General features: G+C 42.8%; 1 protein-coding gene across 3 annotated transcripts in view; it reads right to left on the bottom strand.

Annotated features, from left to right (window-relative positions):
* The window catches only part of GALK2 (galactokinase 2), a 105381-nt gene that overhangs the window by 9084 nt on the left and 80458 nt on the right, over positions 1-15839 (bottom strand). The window lies entirely within an intron of this gene.

The raw sequence follows: 15839 nt of genomic DNA, 5'->3' as shown, positions 1-15839 counted from the left end.
ACAGAGAGCAGACTGAAATGACACGCCTACCGTCACACATCCAGAAACTGGAGAAGCAGAATATCAGTCAGGATGTCTGATCTCAGGGCCACGTTCTTTCCACTGTGACCCACCAGAAAGGACCACTGAAAATGCTTACGCTGGCAATTCTATTTATAAAAATGTATCCTAGAGATAAGCATAAGTACCTACATATGTATACACACGTATGTACAGCAGCGTTATCTATCATAGCAGAGAATAGGGAACAACTTATATGTCTAATTAACAGGAAACATTTTAAAAATTAAGCTACATTCTGGGGCACCTGGGTGGCTCAGTCTTTAAGCGTCTGCCTTCGGCTCAGGGCGTGATCCCAGGATTCTGGGATCGAGCCCCGCATTGGGCTCCCTGCTCTGCTGGGAGCCTGCTTCTTCCTCTCCCACTCCCCCTGCTTGTGTTCCCTCTCTCGCTGGCTGTCTCTCTCTCTAATAAATAAATAAAATCTTTTTAAAAAAAAATTAAGCTACAGCCATTAAAAATCAAGTGAAAAGATACAAAACTGTATGTATAACTGATACTAATTTTGCATTCACATACATACATATTTATATAAATTTTAATTTCTAAAAATTCTAAGAAAGCACCAAAACATTAACAGTTATTATCTCTGTGGTACATTATGGGTGTTTTTATTTTCTCCTTAACACATTTCTATACTTTCTAGATTATCCACAATGACTCTAACTTCAGTTACAGAAACATGTCCTACGACAGTGGCTTTATCTAAAATGCTTACACACTCCCTTGAATAACAACTGGGACGTCCTTACCGTTTTCAGCCTTGCTGAAGTGGCTAGGCTGGTGCCGTGGGCCTGGGGAATTTGTGATTATATGGAAGCTACCTAGCCTACTGGAAAGAGCCAGAGCTGTGACTCACAAGTTCTGATTTCTTCTCAGCTCTGTGACAGTTAGCTGTACCCAGTTAACTGTACCCCTACATGGTTCTATTTCCCCATCTCTAAAACGAGGTTGAGAATTACTTCCAGGTCTAACATTTTATGATTCTATGAAAATCTCCTTCCAAGCCTCCTCCCCTCCCCCATGTTGTTAGGTGTTGTAAAGAGGATGCTGTGACTGTCACCTTCTGTCTGCACCTCCAGTTCTACTCTCTGCTCTTCTCTACACCGCTATCTGCCTCAGGAGGCTGACCCGTAGGATTACACCCTTGGGTTCCCTTGCCATCTAGATTAGGGAAAGGGAGATCACTGAGAAATGGGAGGGAAGAGAGCAGGTCAGATTTATTCCCCAGCTCCCTCTTTGCAGCTGGTTCCGCCACTCCACTGAAGGACAATGAGCGGCCATTCAAGGTAGCCTTTTCTACATGACTTGATCGTCCAGTGTCGGCCTCCGGGTTCCTCTCCCTAGACTTTTACTACTTTTTCAGAGGTGCTGTCACATTTCACTTACGAACCAATACATTTTATTAAAGTTTCAGGTCACATTTTTTTTTCCCTTCCACAGCACTGTCCAACTCTTGGAGACGGATAAAAGGGCAGCCATGGCTAAAGGAAGTGAAGCCATTCTTAGGATTTGTGTAAAGTTCAGTAATTACAAGGTGGGGCTACCTTTTGATAAATTAATAAAAAACTAAAGTTTTCTTTCAAACATTCTCAATTCAGTCATATTAGGGATACTAAACTTACAGTTAACTGCTTGCATCAGTGAAATGATGCAAAATTCATATGAATTTTCCTGTTCTCTTTCAAGGAGGACCAAATTCCGTCATCAAATCTAGTCAGTTCTTTTGCAACATGTCTTGTAATCATCCCTCCCTTATATTGCCACTGTCATCACCCAAATTTGCACTTTATTCCTTTTCCCACTTGAACTATTTTGCAGCCATTTCTAAATTGATATCGCTGTCTTAATCTCTCCTCCCTGCAACCTCCCTTGAGGACAACACTGCCAGACTGAGCTCCTGACACACAGCCATACTCCGTCCCAGCAGGAGGTCTTCCCTCCAGCCAAAGTCCCCTACTTAGAGTTACCCTAACACTCCTTGCTTGCTTCTCAAGATACTCGGTAGCCACACAAAAATAGTTCCCTGTCCTTTCTCTCCCTGTCAAAATTTCACCTGTTTCAGTTTAATTTTTTCATGCTCCAAGAAGCCATGATGGCCCCAGCTGGAAACACTCTCTTGACTCCATACCACTCTTGCAGTCCATCATCTCATATGCAGCCCATATTAAATTTTCCCAGTTGTCATTTAAATTTCAGTAGGTTGATACCAGGATCCGAACAAAGCCCACACATTATATTTCATTGTTCTATCTAATAAAGTCACTTTATTTTATTTTTTTTTTTTTTAAGATTTTATTTATTTATTCGACAGAGATAGAGACAGCCAGCGAGAGAGGGAACACAAGCAGGGGGAGTGGGAGAGGAAGAAGCAGGCTCATAGCAGAGGAGCTTGATGTGGGGCTCGATCCCATAACGCCAGGATCACGCCCCAAGCCGAAGGCAGACGCTTAACTGCTGTGCCACCCAGGTGCCCCCTAATAAAGTCACTTTTAATCAAGAATTTACAGTGACTTTTGATAGTCCGGATTCCCAATGTCACGTATATAAAATACACACACATTTTAGGGCCATATCCTAGAATAAAACTCAATAGAGTCGATTAGGGACAGTACGTTTTAGTTTTTTTTTTTAGGATTACATAGTCCTTTAGGACGAAATATTCTCCACTAGGATTAAATATTCTAAAATAGAAACCGTCCAGAAAGGTGTTGTTTTTGTTTTTTTTTTTAAGATTTTATTTATTTATTTGAGAGAGAGAGAGAGAAAGAGAGAGAGAGAAAGACAGAGCACAAGCAGGGGAGGGGCAGAGGGAGAGGGAAAAGCAGACTCCCCGCTGAGCAGGGAGCAGACATGGGGCTCGATCCCAGGGTCCTGAGATCATGACCTGAGCTGAAGGCAGACACTTAACCGACTGAGCCACGCAGGTGCCCCCAGAAAGGTGTTTTATACTAAACCTTAAGACTAGTGTTTTGCTTTATGACAAGAAACATTCAGAATGTACCGAGCAGATGACCAGAACTTCACAAACCTGGCACCTTCTCGTATCTCTTCATTGCAGAGAGTTTCACACCGACTTCTGAATAGGAACATCTACTCCGAAGGTCTGCCATGCACCTTCAGAGCTCCACGGCTCACACCCCCCCAACGGTAGTAATTCCAACAACAAGGGAGAGGGCAGAAAGGGCATCTGGTTTCAATTGTGATATAAAACTCTTGCCAAAGGCTACAGCAGATTTGGAGACCACCCTTTGGGAGGAAAAGCAGTTCTGTGTTGGCTGGACATCACAGATGCTCTCTGGATCCAGGATTCTGGCTTGTTATGTGCTGGCAGCTCGTCAGGTCTCTTGTTACACAGATACCAAAAAATCCAAGAAAATCTGAAACTTTGTCCACAATAGCTTTCTTCCCTGTCCAGTTAACTTTAAAACCGGATGCTCCAACTGTCTATAAGCTCTTACAATCCTTGAGAGCAATTATGATATTAAAAGATGAAGGAAGTTGTCTCTTGCTATGTTCACCACATGCATGATTACTTCCAAGGCAAATTTAATTTAAGAATATAACCAGACACTATTAGTGTCCTATCCTATCATGGCAAATTCGAGGCTTCAAAGCAGGATATACCACATAGACTTTAAAAGATTGACTTTCTCCAGTGTGAATCTTAGATAATGACTGAGTCTAATCCTGAAATCATAACACAGATTCCAAGATCTAAAGGATCACGACCATAAACATTTAAACTGCAAAAGCCATTGAATAACTTCACTTGTATAATAATTCTGTTAGCTCTAAACTTCCCCTTCCCTCTGACTTCCTGGGTCAGTACACTGACCACACAGGCCCCGTGCGGGAGCTATTTTGTTGGCCTGGAATGCTCCTCCCCATGATCTTGACATGGCTGGCCCCATTTGTCATTCAAGTCTCAACTGTCACAGCTCAAGGAGACCTTCCCTCAACTCCAAGCTAGAGTAACTCCCTCACATACATATTCTCTCCATCCTATTTTATTCCGCCGACACTTAACTACCAGCTCAAGTATCTTGTGCATGTATTTGTTAGTTGGCTTGTGGTTATTTCTCACCACTAGGTCAGCCCTGGGAAAGCAAGGGCCTTCCTTATCTACAGAATTTCACTTCTATATCTTCAGCAGCTGAAATAGGGTCTGGCACACCATAGGGGCTCAATAAATGTTCACCGAAGGAATGGTCAGTTCCTTGTCTTTGTAGCAAAACCGCACTGAAACCTGGCAAGATAAACAATTATGGGACAAGTGCAATAGAGAAGACCTACTATTTTGGCAATTTATGCTTACTAGCACCTTCACCAAAAAAGTGGGAAAAGTTGACTAAAAGAAGGTTAAAAGAAAATTAGTAAGCTCCATGTCCAAAGTGTACCTAATACCCATTATCACAGATGGCAGAATTGTTTATATTGTGTTTTGCTTCACAGATGTAGAAAAAAGGAGATTTCTAAAACAAACAAGATGTGTTTCACATAAAAGGGACGGAAGAGAAATAGCTCATCATAACCAGTTAAAATAATTTTTTTCTCTTAGACAACCTTTGTAACAAAAACGGTGTCTGCTCACTTTTACCTTAAAAAGATGGCCACATAGCTTATGATCAGAACCCATCTATAATCGATGGATCTGAAAAGGGGAACAGATGAGTGGTTCTTTTGCGGTATCTTTAGTGAGAAAGGGTGAGAAAGAGCCTGTGACAGAAGTAACACACTAGGCACCATTTTCCTCATAAAAGCTCTAACAGCAGCAGGTCAATAGGAGATGGGCGACATGCCCATTCAATTTCTGAAAGAGCCCCCACTGATTCAATTTAATTTTATTTTTTTACTTAAGAGCCTTTTTATTACCTCATCTTCTACTACGGGTGATGACAAACACCCTGAGAAGATGGCCACCTCGCGTTCAATCAACCAATCGTTCTTATGGAGCACCCGCTATGTGCTCCGCACCAGGTCCACATGATGGTAAACACATGGGAAATAGAAGCCCTGGATGTGAGGAACTCAACAACTCAGGTAAACAAAGAAAACAAACTCTGAGCCCACTGGACAGTGATGAACTGCAGCAGATATCCAAGTGCTAGAAATGCTGAGGGTGCGCCACGATGACAGGGTTTGGTGGGGGAAGAACAGTACTGGGAAGGATCAAAGAAGAGCCCGAACAGCAGCGTTTCCTGGCTGCGAAGAAAGGATAGCCAAAGGCCTGAGCTGGGAACAGGCAGAGTGTGTTTATAGACCTGAAGAGAGCGAACGGACCAGAACCTGGGGCAGTCTCTTGAGGAGGCTGTCCTCACATCCAAAGTTTGAACATCCCTTGCTACACACGCTACACAAAGGTTGCAAACGAACAACGCACGTTCCACACCCAGCCACAGCGATGCGCTCTTGACCCATGTATTGTTTTCTAAACTGGGGATTTTTATGTAAGAATCTGGATGTCTGCTATTCCTTGAAAAACTGAAGTCTGGCAGCACTGAACCTATATTCTTGCACAAAGGTCGTTGACCTTTCCACACAGTTCCCTCCATTCCCAATTACCTGACACTCAGCTTGCCTCACAGTTTACATGCCTGCCTGGTCCCTGTAGGCAACTACATGAGGGACTCTTTTTCCACAAAACCCTCTATTACAGGAATTCTTGGCTAGAGAGGGAAGAGTGGGCAAACCAAGTGGGTCATCATGCCATAATGAGCCACTGTTACTAACAAGTACCACCTCTCCTCCTTTAGGTGCCTTGATAGCTCCATATTGAACGAAACTCTGTTCCAGTAACTTCTGTGTTTGGTCTTAGTTCTGCTCCCCAGAGATACATAAACACAGACGGCCCTTGAGAGATTTGAAGAAAGCTCTCATGTCTTATGTTTTTTCACACATTGATGAGGATACAGTTTTCTCTGTCAATACTGAGGGAACACTAATGAATAAGATGACCTCTTTACCCTCAAGAAGTAACAGTTCAACAGAAGACAAATGTTGGAGAGGATGTGGAGAAACTGGAACCCTTGCACACTGCTGGTGGGAATGCAAAATGTGCAGCCACCATAGAAAACAGTACAGAGGTTCCCCAAAAAATTCAAAATAGAACTACCGTTGATCCCATTTGCTCAGGGGCCTCTCCGAAGAACTATGTAGAAGGTACCTCAGAATAGGCCCATCAGCAGATGGGAAGCCTGAGGCATTTGTCCACAGATATGCCCACTGTTGCCCCCAAAGGGGGTTAACTTCTCCACAAAGATGTGCCCGGGCAGCGCACCTACTTCAGTGACTTTGGAGAATGCCCCAAGCTGACGAAGACACGCGCACACCAGCTGCTAATGTGACATGGCCTGCTGGCAAAGCTGGAATCAGATGACTTGGATGGAGCAGAGACTATGACCTTCACAGAAGAGGTGAGACCAGCTGAATTTAAACGATGAGTAGGTGTCCAGAAAACCAACTAAAAGGTGGGATAAAGAGCCAAGAAAAGCACTGGGAACTTAAAGCAGAAGGAACATCATGAGCAAAGACATGGATTAAAAAACATGAAGTGCTTTTAGAAAATCCACAGTACTTAGATGTGACCTGCACGGAACGAGGACCAAGAGCAGAAGCAACAGGAAATACAATGACGGAGAAAACTGAAGCAGTAGACAGAGGCCAGATCATCAAGGTTTGGTAAATTACCCTAAGTAAGGTATTTAAATTGTACCCTGTAGATAATGGTTCTTGGCCTTTTTAGAGTTACAGAAACTTTCAAGAATCGAATAAAAGCTAGAGACCCTCCCCCCATCTGAATGCACAAATATCCAAAATCCTACATGTAGCACAACAGACACGCAAGACCCCGTGAAGCTACCCTTGGTTCCAGGTTAGAAATTCCAGCTAGAAGTAAGAAATCATTACAGGCTTTTAGCAATTATGTCAGTCAGGATTCTTGTTTGTAAACAACGGAGACCAACATGGACTAACTTAATCGAAAAAGGAATTTATTTTGAGATATTAGAGAGCTCACAAAATCCATTAGAATGACAAGAAGTCCACATACTGCTTCTCTATTAGAACACAAGAAAACTAGGCACAAATGAGTCAGAAGCCAAGGGAAGAGGGCAGCAAACACTGTCACGGTCACGTCATAAGTCTCGATAGGACATGAGACTCGAGATACCTTATCAACAGACCCTGTGCCTGGTAGACTCAAAGCCCCAGACATAAGCACATGCCAGGACACCAGGAGGAACCGAAGGTGCTTGTCACCTGGTTGTGAGGTGTCCAGCCACCTGGGAGAGGTGTCAAGCCATCTGACCCTTTGGCTTCTACCATAGGAAGCAAGACCCACCCTCTCATCAACATGCACACAGATTTCCCTAAGAAAGGGGCCTGGATGCTACGAAGCTGAAACTATGGCACCCACCCCCAGCAGCAGGGAAATACCATGACTCTATCAGCAGTGACATTTTCTCCTCTCCAGACCAACCACCCAGCTTCCCTCACATGATTGGACTTCAAGTCTCCTTCACTGGTCATTCCTTCTAAAAGGATGATGCCCCCAGTGTGCCCTAGGAGTCAGTCTGAGGAGTGCAGAGTACGGTTAGACCATGGTTTCCCTCACCCTCAATACAAAGAGGTTCTTCGTGTAGCCTCATATCACCAAACTGCATAAAGGCTGTGTGGATATGGATGAATGCAAAGCACTGGTCTTCGGCTAACAAGCTCAAACGTGATAAATATTTGGGGAATCAGGCCTGGGTAAAAACTTCATCTCAGGATCATTAATCAAAACAAAATAAATAAATACGCTGGTCCGGGAGAACTGGAAATCTTTCTCACGTTATGTATATAATTAATCTTTCTGAGACTCTCATACCCCAAAATACTTCCCCAGTGTTTGGGTGAGGGGCTAAAAGCAGTCGAGTCTTTAGTTGTCTTTGCACCCCCATGTAGCTGCACGCTACGGGCCAATTTCTCTTCAAAACAAAAGGCTCCACTGGGCTAACCCAAGAGTTGTTTTCCAAGAACAGCAATCCAGAGGTGGATGGGGAAACCACTTCAGAATCTACTCGGGAGACCTCTGTTTTCCTATGCAGCAAAGTTATAATAAGTCCCTGCTCTGAGGCATAGAAGCTTTGGACTATTTAAGCAGTAGAATGGAAAAACACTATATATTCCTCATTGAAGTTGGACTGTGGTTTCAAATTTATTTTCCTAATAATAATATTTTTCAGAAATGTGACGTTTCTGAAATGGTCAAACCCACAAAAAATGAACTGCTGTTTTCAGCCACATTAGCATCCCATTCCCATGCTGCAAACACTAAATTAAATTAGCATTTTATATTTAAGAGGAAAAAAAAATCTCTACCTGCTCTTAAAAGCAAAACCACAGATGAAAAAAAAATATATATATATATGCACTTTCAACACAAACCACATTAATCCATGGAAAACTAAATTCCAACAGTCATTTGTGACTATTTTCAAATCCACAGCATAATGCCATCGTGTCTGCGGAGAGTAAGGGCATCCCATGTGTTCATAACTTCCCTTGCTCAGACTTCCAAGAGCAGCAAGAGCCAGCATTGTGTGTGTCATACTAAACCCCGCCCCTCTGACCTTGAAACCTTCACCTCACTCTGCTGATGTCACCCTCACCTGCACTTTATACTGTGGCAACACACGAAGCCCTTGTTAACTCCAGGGCCAGTCAGATGACAAGACGGGGCCCATCGCTCCCTAATCAGTGTGTTCCCTTCTAATTACAGTTATCACATGCTGCTTTAGGAGGGCAAGGGCTGTGCTGTCTTCATCTTTATAGCCGTGAAGAACACTGTCACAGTCACGTCACAAGTCTAGATATGAAATCGGACTCGAGATACCTTATCAACAGACCCTGTGCCTGGTAGACTCAAAGTCCCAGACATAAGCACATGCCAGGACACCAGGAGGAACTATGGACTCTGGGAAACAAACTTGAGGGCTTCGGGGGGGGGGGGAATGGGATAGACTGGTGATGGGTAGTAAGGAGGGCATGTATTGCATGGTGCACTGGGTGTTATACGCAACTAATGAATCATCGAACTTTGAATCAGAAACCAGGGATGTACTGTATGGTGACTAACATAATAAAAAAACATTAAAAAAAAATAAAAGGACACCAGGAGGAACCGAAGGCGCTTGTCACCTGGTTGTGAGGTGTCAAGCCACCTGGTAGAGGCATATCTGACCCTTCGGCTTCTACCATAGGAAGCAAGACCCACCCTCTCATCAACATGCACACAGATTTCCCTAAGAAAGGGGCCAGGATGCTACGTAGCCGAAACTATGGCACCCACCCCCAGCAGCAGGGAAATACCGTGACTCTATCAGCAGTGACATTTTCTCCTCTCCAGACCCTAGAACCTAATAAAGAGTCTTGAATGTAACAATAAATTCTCAATAATTCTCAACTAATTCTCAATAAATGTCAACTTCTTGCTCCCATCCCATCAGCAAAGGAAAAATCTAAAGCTACTTCCCAGATGAGCCACATTTTTATGTTTCCCTCTCTTTCTTGAGGAAACTACTTTCCCATGAACTTCCCTAAAACTTTGTTCTTGGAAAAAGTGAAAGGACCAGGCAATTTCAAGTCATCTGACAAGGAGCCTAGAGAGTTGGAAAGGAGTCTTGGTCAATGCAGAACTGAGTGAAGGACTATGGAAAACAAGGGTCACACTTACCTAGAGCTGACCTGTCCTAATATTTTAGCATAAATGGGAATGAGCTCTTGTCTTTGTTTTCTTCTGTTAATTGAATTACCGAGGGGGGGGGATGAAAAGGAGCAAAAAGGACGAGGAGAGGCAAAGGGAAACTCAGTGTTTATCTGAGAAATAAGTAGTATGTTTTCACCAGAACACTTCAGCATTTATTTTATTGCTGTCTTCCCACAAAACGCCGAGTAAAGGAGGCAAGGATTATGGCGGTCTTGCTGATACACAGCCCCTAGCTCAGGGCTTGGATAGTTGCCCTTCAGTCGAGTACTTATTGAATAAAGGAATAAACATTTACTCTTATTGACTTATATTACTCATTTATTTGCCATTATGATCAAAAGGTAGGAGTTGGCCAAATTACGACAATAGATGAAGTGAGAAGCTGTGTCATCCGCCAAGCAAGAGCCACTAGCTTGCACAGCTGCCGCCCAGCGTTCGCTTCTGGAAGGGATGCACAGCCCAGACCAGGAAGGTGGCCTGGGCCTGGCACAAGAGGGGAGAGTGAGGGAGCTCTGACGCGGGCTAAATGGGGCCCTCCCCTTAATTTCCTCGTGGCAAGTAGTGAAGACAGTAGACCCTCTCTACACCTGGACTTTCCAGAATGCGGTGTGATATTAGGGAAGAGAAAAGGGGCGCACTTTCACAAACATCTCACGAGATGTTCCTATTCTCGAGGGGCTTACAACATAACCGGTCATATCCTGCAGACAGATGAGGAGGCTGCTATTTCCCAGAAGCCCGCGATTCCACACGTGTTTATGGAGTGGAGCCCCCCGGGGACCAAGGTGGGAAGGGAATGCGCACGGGCATGAGTTGGTTTGTGGTCTGTGTTCATGTTTATGTGCTTGTCCATAAACCAGCTCTGTGTACATATCAGACTCTCTCCCGTTATCAGATTCTTTTTCCCTTTCTCTTTGTCTATCTGACGGCTCCCTTTGGATTACCATCCTCTCTGCCCCTTTTCCCCTGTTGGACTAAAATACAGAAATGAAATGTATACCTTGCTATTTGGTGTTGAGTAGAATTTTATATTCCTTGTTCTCAGAACATTTTATAGTTTCCCATTGAAACTATCACTGCTATTCCTAGCGAGCTGGTCTCTGGTCTTTTCTGCTGCATCAATAACCCAGCGGCACTAATGGACTGAAGGTGTTCATTCTTGTGCTCTCTCCTACCCCATTCCTGCCTAAAGACAATAGCTTTAAAACAAACAAACTATGCAGTGTCTCTGCCTTTGAATGTAAAGTGGTGCCATGTCACGTTTCTGTCAGGAAACCTGCAGCTTATATGAAGATCAATCAAGATCTCGTGAGACTAAAACTGTGAAGGTCTGGACAGATACAGTGGGTCATCATTTTGTTGTCATTACTATTAAAATTTGGCAATAACCCGCTCAAAGTCCCTACATCCATACCTAGTTACTTCTCCTGAGTCGTGGAAACAAACTAGACACAAACTCATGTGGAGAGGAAGTGCACAGTTTCTAATTTAGAAATTCTTATGAGGAAATTCCCTACCACCTGAAGCTAGGTGCTCTGAAAAATAACAAGAGATGTTTCCCTGGACCATAACCTAAGATTATAGAATAACAGGCTCCTGAAAAGAGTCTGTGTGAACTCTATAAGACAAGGGAGAACCAAGAACTAGGAAGGATTTCACCAAAGTGCAGATAAAATGCCAGTATGAGAGAGATACGCAACATAAAAAGAGATCACAGTATGTCTAATTTTTAAGTGAAAATACTTGGAATTTGGTCAAGAACAATATTCATTGTCCCAGATGTCTGGGAAGAAATGCCAGCTTCATAATTTTACATGAGAAAGTAAATTAGTTCTCATCACTTAGATTTGATAGGATGAGACTCATAGCTACACAGCACAGGAAGTGTGGTTGTCATTAGGGCTGTTTCCAAAATGTTCCCCGTGCTCTTTACACATGTTAAGACAGACGGCACTTCCCCACCACCACCCCCCCCGAAGTTCTTCACGTTCACGTGACTTGCTTGAGCCAATGAAATGAGAGTAGTAGTGATGGTGTCGCTCGCTAGCGGATGTTAAAAGCCACTGAGTGATTAGCAATAGTCCCCTCCTGTGGCCACAGGAATTATGGACAGATTGAGATAGATGCCCCCCAAACCTAGGTGCCTGTATGTCTCAGATGAACAGACTCCTCTGCTGCTTTGTGTTGAATATGCAGAGTGGGCATGTTTTTCAGGGGTCAAGCCACTGAGACTTAGGACTTGTTACAGAAGCATAATCAGCCTGAATACACCAATATAGGAGATAATCACTTTGACCAAAATAAACAGATTTAACTATAAGGAAAGCAGCTTTGTATACAAAGAAAATATTTACCTTCATGGAAACCTAAAACTGTGAAAATGAAAGCAAAAATAGCCAAAAAGTAAAAGAAGAGTGGCAAGATGCTGTCCTCTTAGGTAGATGAAGACTATAGAAGGTGTTCTCTGAATCCAAACCAGCAGAGGGGCAAAACGGGACACAGTGAGACATCAGCTGTGGCTCCACGGTGGCTCAGGAGCCGTCATTAGCCTGGTGGGAATAAGGGGAGGTTCTGAGCTCTAGCCTACCTGTCAGTGGCATAGGCCCCGGCCCGTACACAACACGTATCACTGGCGTTGATTCCAACACACAGATACTGGGTTGTGCCTACAGAAGCTGAGAGTTTTAAGATGCCATGTCTTTAAAATCATACCTAATAAAGTATGTTCACATTCATGTTTAGTTCCTTAAATATCTGAAAAGGGAACGTAAACCAATGAATAGGGGGTATATAATATGCACACAGTTGAAAGAGGAAGAGGAAAACCCACAAAAGAAGCATTATCCCCAAGTGATCGGAGATAAAAGTTTTATTTCTAGGAAAAGAAAACCCTTTACTCCTGGCATGATCCTGCCCTCTGTGGCCAGATAGCTGAGAAGTCAACAGGAACTGAGCAACAAAACAGAGAGAGGGAAGAGAGGTATAGAGGGAAAGGAAAAAGGACTAAATGAAAGCTACTTTTCCTCACACTTGACTTCCAAAACAACTTAAAGCATATCTTTTGTGCATAACAAAAATAGCTACTTGATTTATCCTTCTAATACTGTGTTTCATAAGAATTTATTATAAAAATGAAAACAAACAAAACTGAAGGATTCATTTTATTTGGCATTATTAGAAGTCCATCACCAGATTGTATGGATTTCTGCTCAACCAGTATCTGTAAACCCTAGAAAGGTCTATATTATCCTTTGGAGTTTCTTCTAGACTCTTCATAGAAAACTTTTCTTCCAAAATTCTTACAAGAACAATTAAATGCATTGAGGTCATAGAATTTAGTGCCTTATATCTTATAAACTATTTTTAAATCCATTTCCTTAATATCTAAGAACACTTAATTAGAAAATGAAATTACTGACCAACTTTATATTTCCCCATCACATAAAAACAAACTACTTTTCTCCGGCCTAACTGAGATAATCTATGAGGACCGCACTTTTATCTACTAAGAAATTCCACAGCACTTCTCACAGTTCGTCTGTAACACAACAGCTCACGCACATGCTGGCTAAGTTGAGTTTGCTCCTTAAATTAAGCAAGCTACTGGATGCTACATGATTTTACACTTCTGAGGCCAAAGCACCGGAATCGGAAAGAGCCAAAAGGAAACTCTTTAACCACAAAGAAACCTATCTTCATCACCTCTCTTTAGTTTCAAGAAAAAAAATCAGAGCCAAACAAAATAAAAATCCAATATTATCTGAGTTGGTGCAGGTCTGCTAAGGCCAGCTTATTAATATGCTGAGAAAAAAAAATCAATAGCCGGAAGAGAATTGGATTAAATCAGAAGACTAGGATTTGGGGTCTGCTTTCGTACTTACCACCTGTAAATCTTGACAAATCCTATAACTCTGTGACCTTACTTTCTTCACCTCTGAAATGAAGACAACCATGTGACCCAGAGTTGTTGTGAGATTCAAACTATATGATGCAAGTGAAGAGAAATATGTGAACCATAAAGCAAATAAGTTTTTTGTTGCCTTTTTTACTGTAGGTGTCTTCTCTAAGAGCAATCCATGTCAGTGCCTTGTGGTTGCTCAAATGCCTGATTATTGCTCATGACTTAGGAAATCACAGGCTCCAAACAAATCAGTCAGCGACTGGCCAGCACTTTGTCAGCATATGGTCCCAGGCAGTTACTGAGCTCAGCACTGAGATTCGTGTCCACCCCAGCACAGTGCCTCTGAGCAGAGGGGCCACCCCTGCGCCAGCTGTATGCGCCCACCTCTCCTGGGTCTGACCACAGCTTCATCTTTTCCTCTTGGCCTTTTGGTTCACACCTTAGGAGACAAACCCCCCAAACCAGCCTGGCCCCTGAACTTCTAGAAACCCATATATCATATCACACCCTTAGACTCTTCCTACCTGTGGGCAAGGCCTGACAAATAATACTTAAATTACTCCTGGCCAGTTCCTAGTGATGGACTGTAGCCATTCTAAACAACGTCTAAAGGATTTGAGGATTTTCCTTTGTGTGTTTAATTTTAATGGCCTCTGAGCTTTCCAAATCTAATTATTAGAAATTTGGAAAGAGAAAACAACAATTGTACATGAGCCTTTGGAAGTCTGGTTGGCTTAGCAAAGGCTGCAAACCACAGTTTGATGATAAACATTTCTCCCTACACTGTCACCTCACAGTCCACATCTCCCAGCTCACACTCATATCCAGGTAAAGAAAGCAATTTTGGTTGAAAGAGAACATTGGATTCCACATCCCTTTGAGAAACGCATGGATCTCCCTGATGGGAAAAATTAGTTCTAGTCAAAACTAAGCATGTTAAAGTGTATGCACCTGGAATAAGGGGTGGAGGCACCCTCTAGAGTCCCCTGCTGGTGGCATATGTCACCTCTGCACCTACTCATACATTCTAAGTGCAGCACCACAATTAGTGAGACTCTCATCTTCTAAAGGGTTAAGAGAAACATTTGCTTAAGGTCTTGGACCAACCAAAGCACAAACTCAGAAGGAACAAGGCAAAGATACAATAGGATCTTGATCCCCAAAGTGAAAGCTGAGTGCCAAGAGAATTCAGCTGGAAATTTGGCTGAAGTTAGATGGCTAGATTCAGAAAGTAAATCAAGTGACACGAATCTAGGAGATCCTAGAAACCCACAGACTGATTTATGTTCATAGGTTTTGTTTTGTTTTGTTTAACTTACTAATTCCAATGGCAAAAGAGGAAGAAACCCTTTAAGGATGGCAGAATTACAAAATGGATTCATTCATTCAACATAGATATATTGAGTACAAACAAAACATAAGTAAATTATAGCATTGCAAGTGGGCTAGCAGGGTAGTTATTTTAGATGAAGGGGTAAGATTAAGCATGCATCATTTTTATAAAAACAATGAAATCATTATTCTTTGGGGGAAAAACCTTAAATATGTATGTAAACAGCAATGCATGTACTATGATAAGAAAAGTATCTTTTGTGTTTTCCAGGGTTTTTTTGGAAATTAACTTGTTGGGTTTTTTTAATGCTAAAAAAAAAAGAGGTTGGAAAGATGGGCAGATGCAGAGAAAAAGGAATGTGGATACAGAGAAAGAGAACAGCTGTGGATTGAGAAGGATATGGAAAAAGTAAGCATGACACTGAGCTTTTAAGAGAGATAGGAACTGCATTTCAGAAAAGAGGACAGGTCCCATCAGAAAAGGGCAGTGGTGTTTAGGATGAAAAGTCCGGAGGCAAGACCAAGATGCAATCTGTAAGTGGAATGGTTCAGCCAAGACAATACAGTCCGAGTGGGCATGTATGGACTCAAAAGGGAGCCGGGAGCTGACAGGCTTAGGCCAAACTGAGGACAAAGTACACATCCCCGTTAAGCAGCTTGGGCAATGCACTGAACTGAAACAGGGCCCTGAGGCTGGCCTTCACAAGCTCCTACCCCAACTCTCCCTCCGTAGACAACTGGCTCTTAGGTAGATGTCCCTGCTCCCCAGTGCTGACTGCCCACACACAGATAGAC

This window comes from Ursus arctos, unplaced genomic scaffold, assembly GCF_023065955.2.
Source record: "Ursus arctos isolate Adak ecotype North America unplaced genomic scaffold, UrsArc2.0 scaffold_36, whole genome shotgun sequence".
NCBI lineage: Eukaryota > Metazoa > Chordata > Mammalia > Carnivora > Ursidae > Ursus > Ursus arctos.
This window is presented reverse-complemented; position numbering and strand designations above follow the sequence as displayed.